Source organism: Myotis lucifugus, unplaced genomic scaffold (genome assembly GCF_000147115.1).
Source record: "Myotis lucifugus unplaced genomic scaffold, Myoluc2.0 scaffold_51, whole genome shotgun sequence".
Classification (NCBI taxonomy): Eukaryota; Metazoa; Chordata; class Mammalia; order Chiroptera; family Vespertilionidae; genus Myotis; species Myotis lucifugus.
Window position 1 is genome coordinate 4,335,663 of NW_005871099.1, and position 15,161 is coordinate 4,350,823.

Genomic DNA, 15,161 nt, shown 5'->3' on the forward strand with positions numbered 1-15,161 from the left:
CTTTTAAAAGCGTATGTGAAAATATGTTACCACAATTCAAAGATTTCTGATTTAACTGGGAATCAAAAACAAATGCTACATAGGTCAATGTGTTGGGGGCCAGATGTAAGTTGGCAAGGTTTGGTAAAGACACCTTATCATGCTAGCAGTCAGCAGCTGTGCGTCACTGCAGGTTGCCCAGGACCAAACCAGAGAGGGTCGGACCTGCATTGCCACCACTTGTCCACCATCCAGAACTAAAATATTACTGATGACGTGTACACATAAAAAACTGTCGAACACTAAAACGTGAACTTCGCCTAAAAAACAAAGAAGGGGGATCTGTTGGGGGCCAGATGTAAGCTGGCAAGGTCCTTGCACCTGAAGGGGCTAGCAAGGCTGGAACCCTTACCCACACAGTTTTCCCAGACTTGTTTGGATGGTGGTTATCAGTAGAATGAGAGCAACATTTGTAGAATGAGAACAGCCTTTCATGGCTTACCAAGAAGTCTGTAACTATTTATTGAGATATGCTGTACTGAGAACTTGTCCTTCTGCTGTGTCTCTCCCTTAGAAATTAAGAGGGACAAAGAATACATTCCTCTTGGCAGACCTCCTATTCAATGTGTTGTATATAAATAAGATTGTGTGGCTAATAAAGTGGCTTCAGTTCATCGAGAGAACTGGGGTCCTCCCGACCCCGCTTTCCTGTCTTTCTTTCTTTTCTCAATTCCCACCTCCCTGCCTCAGCCCGGCTCAACCCTGTCAGGCTGGCCCTGACACCAATGAGTCCCTCTTAGAGGTCTCACACATAGGACATGTCTGTGAGGTGGGGAAGGTGACTTTAATAAGCGAAACAGGCCAGGATGACTGCAAGGGGGAGGGCTTTCCCTTTGAAAAAGCAGTAAGGAGTGGTGGAGACTGTGGCTCCCTCCGGTGCAATGCAGTGCTACTTAGCTCTCATTGCCCTACTTAGAAGTAGCTCTACCAGTGTTCTGATCTGTTTAAGAGAATCCAGATTTCTATGTGAAATCCTCATTTCAAAATATTTGGTTCGATAGGAATAGAGGGGAAGAAGCACTGTGCAGACAAAACTACATCTGCAAGACAGATGTCCAGATCAGAACCACAGACCATTAGCGTATGACCTCTGCCCTGCTCAGTCTGGCCCTGCTTGCTCTGCAACCACAGTTCATGCTACTTTTTCCCTTGCTCACCACACTCTCACCACATTGGCCTCATTTCAGGTTTTCAAATTTTTTAGCTCTTCCATACTCCGGGTCCTTTGTGCTTCTTGTTTTCCATGCTTACAGTTGTTTGGGGTTGTTCTTCAAACCTCAGCTCAGCTTTCACTTCCTTAGAGTGGTATTTCCTGACCCTTATCTAAAATTACCACCCCCATCCTTTGCCCTTTACTTTCTTCCCTTATACCAGTGGTTCTCAAAGTGTGTGTACAGATCACTGAGGTCCCCAGCGTCCTCTCCAGGAGCTCCATGAGGTCAAGACTGGTTTCCATATAGTAGTAAGATGTAGATTTTTTCTCTCATTCTTTTTTTTTAATTTTTTCTTTATTGATTAAGGTATTACATATGTGTAATCCCCCCATTGCCCCCCCCACTCATGCCCTCACCCCCCTGGTGTCTGTATACATTGGTTAGGCTTATATGCATGCATACAAGTCCTTTGGTTGATCTCTCCCTCTTACCCCCACCCTCCCCTCCCTTCCCTCTGAGGTTTGATGGTCTGATTGATGCTTCTCTGTCTCTGGATCTGTTTTTGTTCATCAGTTTATGTTGTTCATTATATTCCACAAATGAGTGAGATCATGTGATATTTATCTTTCTCTGACTTTTATGACTGTATAGTGGAGTTTTCTAGAAGCTATATTACAGGTGATATTGCAATAGACTGAATCCTGAAGTAGATACGGAAATTCAGCTCTCTTCTGTGAAGCCAAACATTAGAGAGATCGGAAAAAATGTAAAACACTGCCACTCTGCTCACTAAATTTTTGCTTTGAAAATATAGTTATTTTCATAAAATCATATTACTTATATATAGTGTGTGTTGTGGTTATTTGTTAATACATTTACACATATTTGAATTTTTCTCAATTTTAATTTTTATTATTGTAAGTATCTACAAAAAGAGACCTAACACTAATTTTTTGAGCTATGTAATTTTTAAGAGTGCAAAAGAATGTTGAGACCAAAAACTTTGAGAATTTTTTATATATATATATTTATATATATGTATCACTAAAATTATCTCTGATTTTTTTCTTTTACTAAAATGTAAGTACTATGTGGACAGGGAGGGACTTCGTTGTATTCATCACCACTTCAGCACCCTTTGGCACCAAGAACAGTGCCTGAAACATAATAGTCACTCAGTAAACATCTGTAGAATAAGTGCATTAATAAATGAGCATATAAACCATCTGAATAAGAGGTGTATTTAGAAGAATAAGTGTGAGCTAGCTCTGTAGGCACCTTTGCATATAAGGCAGTGACTGTGAAACTGATCATGCAGTTCATGCAGAAAAATTAAATGTCTTCAAATGAGGAAGTAACCGTTAAAGTCGTATATTAGAAAGTGTTTTATAGTCCAAGTTACATAAAATAAAATCTTTATTTTTTTCTTTTTTTCCTCACATCTTTTAACTCTTCATCCTCCTCCTCCCTCTGACTTTGAGTGGAGCTTCTGAAACCTTTGTGCATTTCTTACAGCTGTAAGTTCATATGTGCTAATGAATGCGTCACATCAACTTAAATGGAACACTGACAGCAAACACAATTTAGTTCATTAGTAAGGCACGACAAATTTACATCCAGAAATCATGTTGGCTTTTATAGAGGAGCATAAATTAACAGTGGCCAGTGTTAAAGCCTGAACTCGCTCAGGAAAAATACACATACTCTTTTAAGGCAGGCAGTTCCTATAAAGCAAGGAGGCGTGGCATCTGTGGTGTGATTTGAAGGACTGGGGGGGGGGGTCTTTCTTCTTCCCACCCAGAGGGCACAAGTGCCTAACTCTACCTTCAGAAAGACTTTCTTTAAACTGTCTCTGTTGTACTCTTTTAAAATACAAATCCCGTAGAGAACTTAAGAATGTGGGCTCTAGTACCAAACTCCCGTGTTCAATTCTGGCTCCGTGTTATCTAAGCTGCATTATCTCAGGAAACCCATTGAAAATCTCTGTGCTTCAGTTTATGCATTTGAAAAATAGAGACTGCTATAGAGTTGTGAGAATTAACATGTAAAATAAGTGGAAAAGGCCCTGACACATGGTGCATCCTCTGGCAGTATCATGTTTATTATTATGGCATAGTCAGTGGGTAGCATAGGAGGCTGGGCGTCCAGGAAGACAAGAATCCTGACTAGGTAATTTAGCATGTCAACCTCTGATTTTCTAATCTAAAAATAATGAAAGTCTGGCTTTAGTTCAGTTAAAAGAGAGAAAATCTATTTAACACACCAATGTGCTGAATGAAAGGAATAAAAAATTGCTTTTCAAAATTTATGTGGTCCTTCTCTCAAGAAGTTTACAGTCTAACGGGGGAAATAACTGATATAATATAAACTCTGCAGACCACTTTAATGGAGGCAACGGCAAGGTGCTGTGGAGCCATGGAAGAGGAAGATGGTGACTTTGACTAGTGGCATCAGACAAGACGTGGAAGAGAAAGGGGCTTGCAAGATGGCCTTCGGTCACTTTAGAAAGGTGTTGTCATGCTCCCAGGTGGGACGAGCTCATTCCTGGTGGAGAAAGAAGCCCTGATGGAGCCTGTTTCTAAAGTGAGGAGTGCACAGTGCTTAGTGCCCAATAAGAGATGGCATAGTAGAAACTAAATATGGGATAAAGAGATCAGAAACCCCATGGAGAACTCTGTGTTACAGGCTAACATTTTACTTTGCAAGAAAGAGAGAGACAACCCTGGCCAGCGTGGCTCAGTTGGTTGAGCATGGTCCCAGGCCCCAAGAGGTCGCTCCTTTGGTTCCCAGTCAGAACACATGGCTAGGTTGTGGGCTCCATGCCCAGTAGGAGGCATGCAAGGGGCAGTCAATTGATGTTTCTCTCCCTCTCCTTCCCCTCTCTCCCTAAAAAATCAATAAAAACATATTAAAGAGAAATTTTGAAAATTTTTTTAGCATGAGAGTTTTTGATTATTTGTTATCATCTATTCTATAAGAAAATAAACTTTGGTAACAAGGCAAAGGAAGATTGGTAAGAAAGAAGCCGGGAAGGAGAGGTATCTTAAATTAGAGTTAGAGATGAGAATTAGAACACACAGGGCACTAAAGCCTTTTTGGTTTGAGGAATGAGGGACGAAGGGCCAAGGATGATAGTGAATTCTGAATTCCAGAAACTGATAAGATGCTATTAAATGAATGGTGCTCTCAGGAAAAGGAGATACTGGTTTGGGGAAGGAGATAATACATTGAGCAATAAATCCTATGATTCTCAATACCAACAGGAGGAAAACATATTAATCAGAAACGTCGTGCTCATGGCTCCTCTGATTCACTTTCCTCCTGCCTCAGTGCCTGGCACGGAGAACATCAGTCAGTAAAATTCAGCCCTGGTGTGGGGTCTGGAAAGGAGAGGGAGAAGATTATGGAAATGGGAGTGAGGCTATGCAGATAAACATCACCCACTGCACATTTTTACTTCTTTGAGAGTTTTTATGAGGCTATAAATATTAACAGTAACACAGAAAATTTGTGCTTTTAACATTTAAGAATGCACCTATGGAATAGACTATAAAATCTGAATAAATAGGTGTATATATCAAGCAATCTCTGCTAGTCTTGTAATGAGATGCTAATTTTCTTTGCTGCTAAAATACACACTTTTATTATCACTTTGTTAGCTAATTATAGTTCATTGTGAACATTAAATTCACAATTAATGTTCCAAATCTGTGTATGAGGGGGAGAGGGGTCATGCTAGTTCATTCATTCAAGTTATTAAAAATTGCACTCAGTGTAATATCAGGATTTTATATAAAAATGCCCTTTTGAAAAACCTCCACTGTTCTCATTGTAGTTACTCAGAATTCATTCCATTAATATACACAAGGCATTTTATGATCTAAATATATCTAAATATACATTCAACTTGAGTTTGAGGAATAGTAAATAATCTTCTCTGATCTAATTTTAAATGTGTCTTTTAATGTTACAATGCAGCTTTTGTGTTAACAAAGCAAGTTTAAAATGCATGTAATCTGGGCAGTTGCTGATTTACAGATAACTTGTTTTTCAAATGTTGTTGGTTGTTTGCCCCAGTTCCTTTTATGACACTTGGTATAGCCACAATAGCAGGCTAGTGAACCACACAGACACTCACTGGAATCCTGCACTCTGCTACTTGTGGAATTTCTCCCAATGTTTTGACATATATCATCATATAAACTTCATGAATAATCTTTGCTTCCAGAGAAAGGAAAGTATATCATCATTAGCTGGTTACAAATATATTACTAGTAAGTATGTATATTAATAACGAAAGTCTTATTTTTAAATACAAGTGTGGGACCTAGAAAAGGAAGGGGTAGTTGCTGTTTCTGGTGCTGCCTCGAATCTGCTATTTGTTTTGTCTTCCCTGGAAGAGAGAAGTGCAGCACTCTAGTCTGCAAGCCACAGATTGCCGCCTACGGGTCACATTGACCTACAGACATGTATAGCTTTAAAAAAATGTAAGATTTAGAAAATCATGTCTTAAGATTAAGAATCATTTCAATATTCAGGTGATGAAAAGAACTAGTTACTGTGTGGTGTAGGGTAGTATCAAATCCAGAAGAAAGGACATGGTGAGAGCTGGGGAACAATGAGAAGGAATGAAAGATGTTGATTCAAGGTGTCCGGGAAATCACAACACCTTTATCAGCAGAAGGCAAACAAGGCAAAGAGCAGGTATGAAGTTAAGATAATGGGTTCTGATCAACACATACTGAGTTGAAATTACACTTAGAAAATCAGAAAGAGATATTTAGTAGGCATTTCAGAAAATGACATTTTTATAGCTCAGGAGAGAAGTGGAATCTAGGGTGATAGAGTTAAGAACCATCTATGTCTATATGAATCTATGGAGATAAAAACTATCTCATCTGGCTAAAGATTTTGGAGGCTGTAATGTATTAGTAGTGGTTTTTGTTTTTCTTTATTATTATTTTTAATCGCTTACATTATATCCAATCTCTCTTGATATTTTCTCTAATCACTAGATAATTGAAGATTACTTCAGTAACAACATAATAACCTTTGCAGCATTAAAGTAAACATTGAATAACAACTCCATAGAGGCATGGTGTTTAATTCAACATTGTGTTCTCAAAGCCTAGTGCTTGGCAAGTAATTTGCACTCAAGATTATTCTTTGAAAAATGAATATTATTATTTCAATAATAGTTACAGATTTTTGAATTTTGAGATCATCTCACTATGGGCTTTGAGCATTTAAAGTTATAACTATTTTATTTGTGTGAACAGAGCTGAATTCTGGCTCAGTATATATTTGACTTTATATAGCGGCACAAATACTACAAATACTTTTTTTAAATGTGAAGTGGCCATAAAATGCAGTAACTCCTTAAATTTAGGTATTTTATTGGCTATTCAAAGCAAGCCTATAATATTGAAAACCATTGCAAGTAAATATGTGTCATCGTGCTATTCAGTGACAAGTTTAGTTGTAAATTACATTATCATAAGTGACTGCATTTCTCTAATATATTTACACAACGTTTTCAGAACTAACTGATCTGGAAGCAATATCCTTTGGAAATGTATATGTAGCAATATAGATATAATTTTTTAAGGATAGACATTCCTATTGCTTAGGAACAGTGGATAGATGAATAGATTTAAAAATCAAAGTTTTCCTGAATATAATAAAAAATAACTTTTTTAATGTGCCCCATAGTCATAATATATAGTACTGTTGTCAGAAAATAAAATGGCAAAGGAATGCTTATATTGGTATGCTCTCATTTTCTTGTGTTTTGTCAACTGGATACAGGTCTTTGTTAATTAAGTGAAAATCCATATTATTCCATGCCAATGCCTTTGATTTAAAGTCACACATAAAACTATGTCAACATTGCTGACACTAAATAAACAAACATCAATTAAAGAAGAAATGCAAAAGTATGCTTCAAAGGTGCCTAGGGAAGGAAAAGCACTAACCAAGCAGTGGGTCTCCCCAAACAGAATGTTTTCAAGCCCAGCAACACGTGCCTTCATGGTATTCTATGCAAAGAACCAAGCAAGCAAGCAAAGGTTTGTGTGGGTGGCCTCCTACTCACTGTTTATCCCCTGTGATTGAATGTACTTGCCAGCTCTGTTGCTGCCACTGCTGGAAGAATAATGACCATGGGCCCTTGACCTCTGCAGCTTTGGATCTCAAACCCCCATTCTGGGTTTCTGTCAATTAATCTTACCTCTTGCTCCCTGACTGAGATTATTTTAACACTATCAAGTGGAAACAGAATAATGCCACTGTAGCAACCACGTTGTTGGGCAGAGCTCAGGCTGTCTATAGGTTTTACTGTGTTCAGTTCGTTTTCTTGGCCATGTGCAGCGGTATTGCATGGGGCACAGTTAGACTTACTGTACGTCCGAGCTCATGTGGGCAGAAACACGATGGTGTTTCACTCTGAAAAGCAGCAATAACACAAATGCAAAAGTATCTTGGGGAAGTAATAAGAGTGTTCATACAGTCCCAAAATCTTTTTTTTTTTTAAATATATTTTATTGATTTTTCACAGAGAAGAAGGGAGAGGGATAGAGAGCTAGAAACATCGATGAGAGAGATCAATCAGCTGCCTCCTGCACGCCCCCCACTGGGGATGTGCCCGAAACCAAGGTACATGCCCTTGACCGGAATCGAACCTGGGACCCTTCAGTCCGCAGGCCGACGCTCTATCCACTGAGCCAAACCGGTTCGGCACAGTCCCAAAATCTTAATGAAGAAAGCAGAAAATAGTTGACTGTCAGGAAAGATTCATAATCTTTTTTTAAGATTTTCATTTATTATTTTTATTGATTTTAGAGAGAAAGGGAGAGGGAGAGAGGGAGATAGAAACATCACACTGGAGATGGAGCCTGCAACCCAGGCATGTACCCTGACTGAGAATTGAACCATGACCTCCTGGTTTTTAGGCAGACACTCAAGCACAGCCATGCTGGCTGGGCTCATAATCTTTTTAAAAACTTATTATTATAAACTTAAGTTGCTGGACCATAGTCCTAATTTTAACTTTATTTAGTAAGAAGTACACATTAATTAATTTCTCCTGGGAAATAGTATTATTGCTGAATGGAATGTGGCATAAAAGCACTAGTCTATATGCCTTTGCTAGGCATACATTTAACCACCAGATTATTTCATAGGAAGCCAGGCTTATTTGGATAAAAGCTAGTAGGTGTTATATACGCAGACTTTTATATTTTCTACCTCTTCATTAAAATGTTGTTTCTCAAATTTAAATGAGTTTGTAGCTCAAATCGATGAGCCATTCTTGAAAGCAGATTATTTAAAAAATAGTTTGACAGATTACAAAAGAACTCCTAAAGCACAACATATGTGACAGGTGTTGAAGATTTCGAAGTTTTAGTTCAGAATCATTTTCTGTACCAGCCACTGAGCTGGAAGCCAAGCTCTCATCACCAAATAAGGCCTCATGCCTCGTCTCAGAGAGGAGTTTACCAGCCAGTGGAACCAAGAGACTGTCAACATACTGTGGCAATAGTAGGGTGTTGAGTTTCAAAACGTGTGCCCCTGTATAATTGTTAAGATGGAAAACACACACACACACCTAAAATCATATCAACTGTAAATCAGATTTAAATCTCCCTCCCGCTTCTTTGTTTTCAACATACGAGATTGAGTTCATGCAGTCATTTAGCCATGATTGAGAGGACTAGTTGGTACCCTGACTTAGGCCCTTTAAGCATGTGTGAGCTTACTGAACCCAACGGAGGCTTGATGTAAATCTCTAGGATTAACTGGGAACTCATAGAGCAGAAGATCAGGTGTCCTTCCTGGGAGTATGCTGGGTGTTTTTCCAAAACAACCCAAAACTCTAAGCCAGGCATACCATGACTTAGCAATATACTTGTTAGAAGCAGCAAAGGACATGATTCCTGTGGTTAAAGGGGGAAAAAGTATCTAAATGAGTATGTGGAAACCGTTATAATGCTTCCTCTATATAGTTAAAATAAATATTCTCCCTTTCACATACAAAAAAAAATGGGGAATTTTCTTGAGTTTTCACCACTGTTTATTTCTCTTGGAGAAATAAACAGTTTCTCATGCCTGTTTCATGAGGGACTTTTAGGCAGAAATTTCAAATGATGAAAAATGAAAAGAGAAAAAAGCCTGAACAGTCAAAATTTCTTTTAAAGTCTGAGCACTAGTCTATATGCCTGGTGAAGGGGACAAATAATGTAGCTCTAAGTAAGGAGTCCAAACTTCATCCTGTGCAGATAACCATTCAGTTCTGCAGGTGTAGGGTTCAGTTATGTTTAAGTCCAAGTTGGAGTGGAAAGATTTGTTTCCTCCCCAAACTAAGGCTCCTAAAATAAATGGAAAAAGGCAATGGAGAGTTACCTCTAACTCATACTTGCTCTATTTAAAACTGGGCCCAGCCTGGGCTAGAATGCATTTGATCTAATTAAACAATCCAGAGCTGTGTGAGAGGATGTAAAAGGGATGGTCTCTGATCAACACTTAGCAGCTTCATGAACTTGGACAGCTCAACCTGATATAATTGAGCCTTCTTTTTTCTATTTATCTCAAGCATTTTTTTAAATTTTCTATTCATTTTATGCACTCTCAGTATGTGTGATTTGTAAATATAAATATTTTTGCCATGATTTATTTTATTTAATGTTTTCCTTGTCTGTGAAAATGGGGACTGGAATTCTTTCCTCAAAATCCCATGGTATTATGAATTCACAACATAAAGCTCTAATCTCCAACTATCTTAAGATAGTTGCTCTAGTTTGCCGTACAGTGTTCATAGAGGTTTTTTGGCATAGGATATATCTGTACATCTATAACTGAACATTTTCTTCTGAGGTCCAGTGTTGGGCAATTAAACAAGGTGGAGTCCTACAGGCAAATACTCTTTGCTCCTCAGGGTATAGATCACTGGGTCTCAAACCTGCTTGAGCTTCAGTATTGTCTGGAAGACTTATTTAAAGTATACATCTTGAGCCCCACCCAAAGAAATTGTGGGGTCCAGGATACATAATCTTGTAAGACTCACCTGAAAGCCTTTCTCATATACAGAGAGATTTGGGAACTTACACCAGCTAGGATAACAAATGCCTAAAGTATTTTTAATGTATCAGTACTTTGTGTTTGAGTCCTTTAGATGTATTAAAAAGTAAGGTGAAATTAAAGCAACCTCTTAGGTAACACAACAAAAGTCCACATATCAGAGTTCAATATCTGCATGTTACAAAAGTGTTAGAGGAGAAGGAAAAATTATCCAGCTGTTTGAGTCGTTTTCCTGCTTTGTGAATATAGAATATCTTTGGTCATATTTAGAAACATCAAACTTAATAATAAGCTATTAACAAAGATGAAAGAGAAAAAAGATGAAAAGAGACATGCAACTAAGACACTGGTGACATTTAGCTGGTAAAAATGTTTGTGCTGGTAAAAATCCTATTTGCTTAGTTAGCAAATAATTTTTAGTTCCTGTACACATGTTTTTCATGCTAACTCTTAGCTGTAACTGATCTGATTAAAATATTTTCCTCTATGTTACTGTCAAGTGGTCATGGGTCTAGAGAAAAGCAAGAACTGGCCATCTATCAAATATATTTTTGATATATTTAAATTCTCTTAATACATGATTTTATTTTTTATGACATATTCTTAGATGGAGAGACAACCCTTTGTATCAATCAGGTTTTTTTTATTTTCACATATCTTTTAAACCAAAATTTTATATACCATAAACAAATATTTTATCTAGTGATAAGCAATTCTGATATGTCCTGGCTGTTTTAGCTATGAATCTTGACATTTAGCTATTTCTCTCTCTCTCTTCCTCCCTCCCTCCCTCCCTCCCTCCTTCTCTCCCTCCATCTCTCTTGTTTTGATGTTTCATGCCTTTTCCTTCCCTTTCTTTTAACTTCTGAACATTTATGAGATTTTTATTTTATTGAGTAATTTATTGGTTTTAAAAATATGACACAAAAGCATGTCCTGAAAATTCGAATCTCATTCCATAAAGGACCGCCCCTCCCACACCCCCATTTCACTGACATTAAAGCTTGCACCATTTGAAGCATTTATGTATTCTTGGAAGTCAGAAATTTGACTCTGATTCAAGGAAAACATATACATATGTAAGAAGACAACAAGAAAAAAATTGATTAAATCCAGGAATTAATTTAATGAAAGGCATAGATGGAGGTGAAGAGAGACTTTTTTCTTTCTTTTCTTTTTTAACATATATTGACGATAACAGTTGTGAGGTTAGGGCCTCAGTGACTCCTTCTCCTGACCCATTACCCAGTGGCATGTGGTTGTTAGAATGAAATAAGAGGGAGGAAGAGGAGAGGAAGGGGAGGATGGGGCTAATGTTGATTTTTGCTTCAAGCTCAATCTCAAGGGCTGTAATTTTCATTCCAAAATATAGGGGAGGCAAATGGAGTGACCATTTAGGTTACTAACACCTTGAATTTCTGCTACACTTGATGCCTTGGCAGGGCAGAGTATTCTCTTATTCTTTCCATTAAGGACCATGAGCCCACATAAATCATCTGGTCCGTTTTCAGTTCTAGCTCCTTCAGCAGTACAGATGAATGAGTCAGTGAATGAGTTCTCCCCAGTAACACAAGTGTCAGTAAGATAATGAGACACTATTTATAACACTTTTCCCCAGAAAATAATTTATATCCACAGTGCTTCTTTGGTTATTAATCCTTAAACTCTAAGCCTGAAGTACATAGTTTGTATCAGCATGATTTCCTTTCCTGACCTAGTTTTTCGCACCATTGCAGCGTTTTGTGTTCTTGGAAAATCCCTGGTGGGGGTGGCACTGTTACTTTGAAAGCAGGGCAGCATGGCGGTGCCACCCTCCCCCTGCTCTTGCTAATCCTGTTCTTTCCAGATGACAGTTTTGTTAGTTTACGGTTAATTCCTATTCATGCTACCTTTTTGTTTGAGTGTGGGTGCGTTATTACGTATCAGAAGTAGACATACCCAACTGGCATGGCCTCAGTGGTTGAGCATTGACCTATGAACCAGGGGATCGCGGTTCTATTCCTGAGCAGGGCACATGGCCAGGCTGCGGGCTTGGTCCCCAGTGTGGAGCGTGCAGGAGGCACCCAGTCCATGCTTCTCTCTCACCCTTGAGTTTCTATCTCTCTCTCTCTCTCTCTCTGTCTCTCTTCCTTTTTCTGAAATCAATAAAAATATATTTTTTAAAAAGTAGACATGCTTCTAAATGGACAGAAAACAGCAAATGTCCAGAGTTGCAGCCTTAAAGGGGGAATCTTTAAAGTGCAGATTACCTGTCAAATCCATTGTTATCCTGACACCTTCATGAAATTGGAAGAACAGTGAGTTTTCAGCTGCATATTCATAGAGAGCCCTTCAAGAAATAATAACGATTTTTAAACTCTAAAAATTGATAAACAGTACTTAATTAAAATTCCTTTGCTAATTTATGTAAGACTATTATTAACTGTGTTATCTGACTACATTGAATCAAAATATCTCCTCACACACAACCCCTGTTTAAGAAGCAAGAAATAACATCATAAAAGCTTATCTTTTATATAAATACATGATAACGAGACGGCTAAATATGTGCCAAGTCTAGTTACAACATAACATGTGTGATTGAGAAAAGTTTATTTTTTAAAAGAGCTTCATGGTGAAATGACATGTAAACGTGGGGTGGGAGGAGGAGTTATCTCCCCAGCTCAAACGGCGCCGCCGCCACTGCATGTTTCAAAGAAGGTAAACTGTCAGCATTATAACCTCCTCTTGGAGCTCTCGGGTCCCTTGAGTTTTCATCCTGTTGATTCTACCATAGTCATCCAGGCCTGTGATTAAGATCAAAGACTCTGGAGTCAGACTCTCCAGGGAGCCAGGCCTGATTCTGCCACTTAGTAGATGCTGCGAATGTGGGCATGTTATTTAAACATCTCTGCCACAGTTTTCTCAACTGTATAAAGATAAAAATAACTCTCCTATGTATGGTAGCCGTCCATCTGAGTTTGCCAAGGACAGTCCCCATTTATGCCAGTTGTTCTGAAGTAACTATTACTAGCTCCCTTTTTCACACTCAAAAATGGGCCATTTTAGGTAATAAATTACAGAGTCTCCTTTCTAATATGACTATTATGAAGATTAGATAAACTGATCCATAATTATATAAAGAAATGTTACTTACAAATATAAGATTATTATATTTCTTATCTATAATCGTTCCAATTAAAGAAACAGAATTGACAGAAAAGTCTAAAAAACATGCCCTGTGCAGTAACCCAATGGACAGTGGGATAGCATGGGCATCCTGAATGCACTCAAAATGTGTTTTCAAAAATCTGGTTGTGTCTTGTCCTATATCTAAATGTCAACAATGTTGTTCTATCAGAGGGTCCACATTTCAAAAACTTCAAACCACTAGAATGAGAAAATGCAAAAATAGAAAATAATGTTGGTAGAAAACACATGTGGATGTTAGTCTTGGTCTTCCAAGCAGATATTATTTTTGGCAAATAATAGGTTATGTATTAGCCATAATGTAACTGGGTTTAATTGTTGGGTAAACATCCTCTCCATAAAACTATAAAGAGCACAGATGACCACCAGTGAATATAATGAATATTCACTGATAAGCATCAGTCCACCTATATTGAAATTAAAATATTAATTTAAACTCTTTTTCACCTTAGTCACCTCAAACCTATCCAAGGAGCTTAGTATCACCCACGATCTAACAACTAAGAGGTTCCTTTCGGGCCCCGCAGTGGGACATTAGTACTCACTCCAGTTGAAGGCTGTGACCTTTCTAATGGGAGGAACCTGAGATGTTCATTTAATAGCCCCCCTAAGTGGGTGGCATGGGAAGATTGTTTGAAAATATGATCAGTTAAAGGAGCAGTGAGTCTAAGCTCACCATGTCAATTCATCAGCTCCTTCTCATGCAAGTTCATGTAGAATCCACTCTACAGTTCACTTCAAGCACAGAAGGACAGATGGGAACCCTTGGGAAGGCTTTCTGTCATTTTCTTTGATAACTTTTTTGGGAGAGCATATGACTTTTCAGAATTAAAAGAATATATATATTTTTTATCAATAATCTCACTTAAAACATGTAACCCTATGTTTCAGGATCATTTTGATGTCTAATTTATAATCATACTCTGTTAGAGCAAAATCATTTTTATTTGACAATCTGAGTTTTTATTATGGAAATTGTGGCAATGAAATTATTTTCTTTTCTTTGAAAGAATGTCAAAACAGAATCTCCTTTTCTTTTGAAGAGATTGGTGAATAACAAGTGACACTAGCAACTGCTCCAAGGGGATAGACATGCATTTCAAACCGGTGACCTTGGTAAGGTCAGGGATTAAGCTGCAAGTGTTACAATAATGCAGCAATAGTGGGAGGCACAGGCTTACCAGAGTATCTAGACTCTACAGGAATTGTTCCCAGAGACCCAGCTGGGAAATAGAATGAAGGGTTCTTCTGCTTCCAGCAAATTGTGTCTGAGTCTTGCTTTAGTGCTTCATCTCCCGCAACACTCTGCCAGTCTGTTTGCATCAGCAGCATGAGTATTGCTAATTATTGTTAATAATTTTCACCTTTTAATCATGTTTTTATCATATTAAAATTAATATTTTTACTGGTATAATTTAAGCTAGTCAGTAAGTACAGCTAAAATTAATTACTCTCTTTTCATGAACATGTACCATATTTTAGGTACAGTTCAATTTGTGTGTACTAGTAGTGAATTCTGTTAAATTTTTTTCTTCTTTATTGCTTGGCATCCTTTGTGGCCATCTTGGACTATGACTGCCTGTTCTTCTCTACATGTGCCGATGCCATTACCTATAAATGCAGTTTTCCCGAAACTTTTGCTCCATGAGGCTTCTCAGCTGACTCTGGTGCTCAGCTATTGTTCTCCTTTCTGAACTCAGAGTG

General features: G+C 38.0%; 1 protein-coding gene across 7 annotated transcripts in view; it reads left to right on the top strand.

Moving 5' to 3' along the window:
* SEMA3C (semaphorin 3C) overlaps positions 1-15,161 on the top strand; it is a 160,164-nt gene that overhangs the window by 42,135 nt on the left and 102,868 nt on the right. The window lies entirely within an intron of this gene.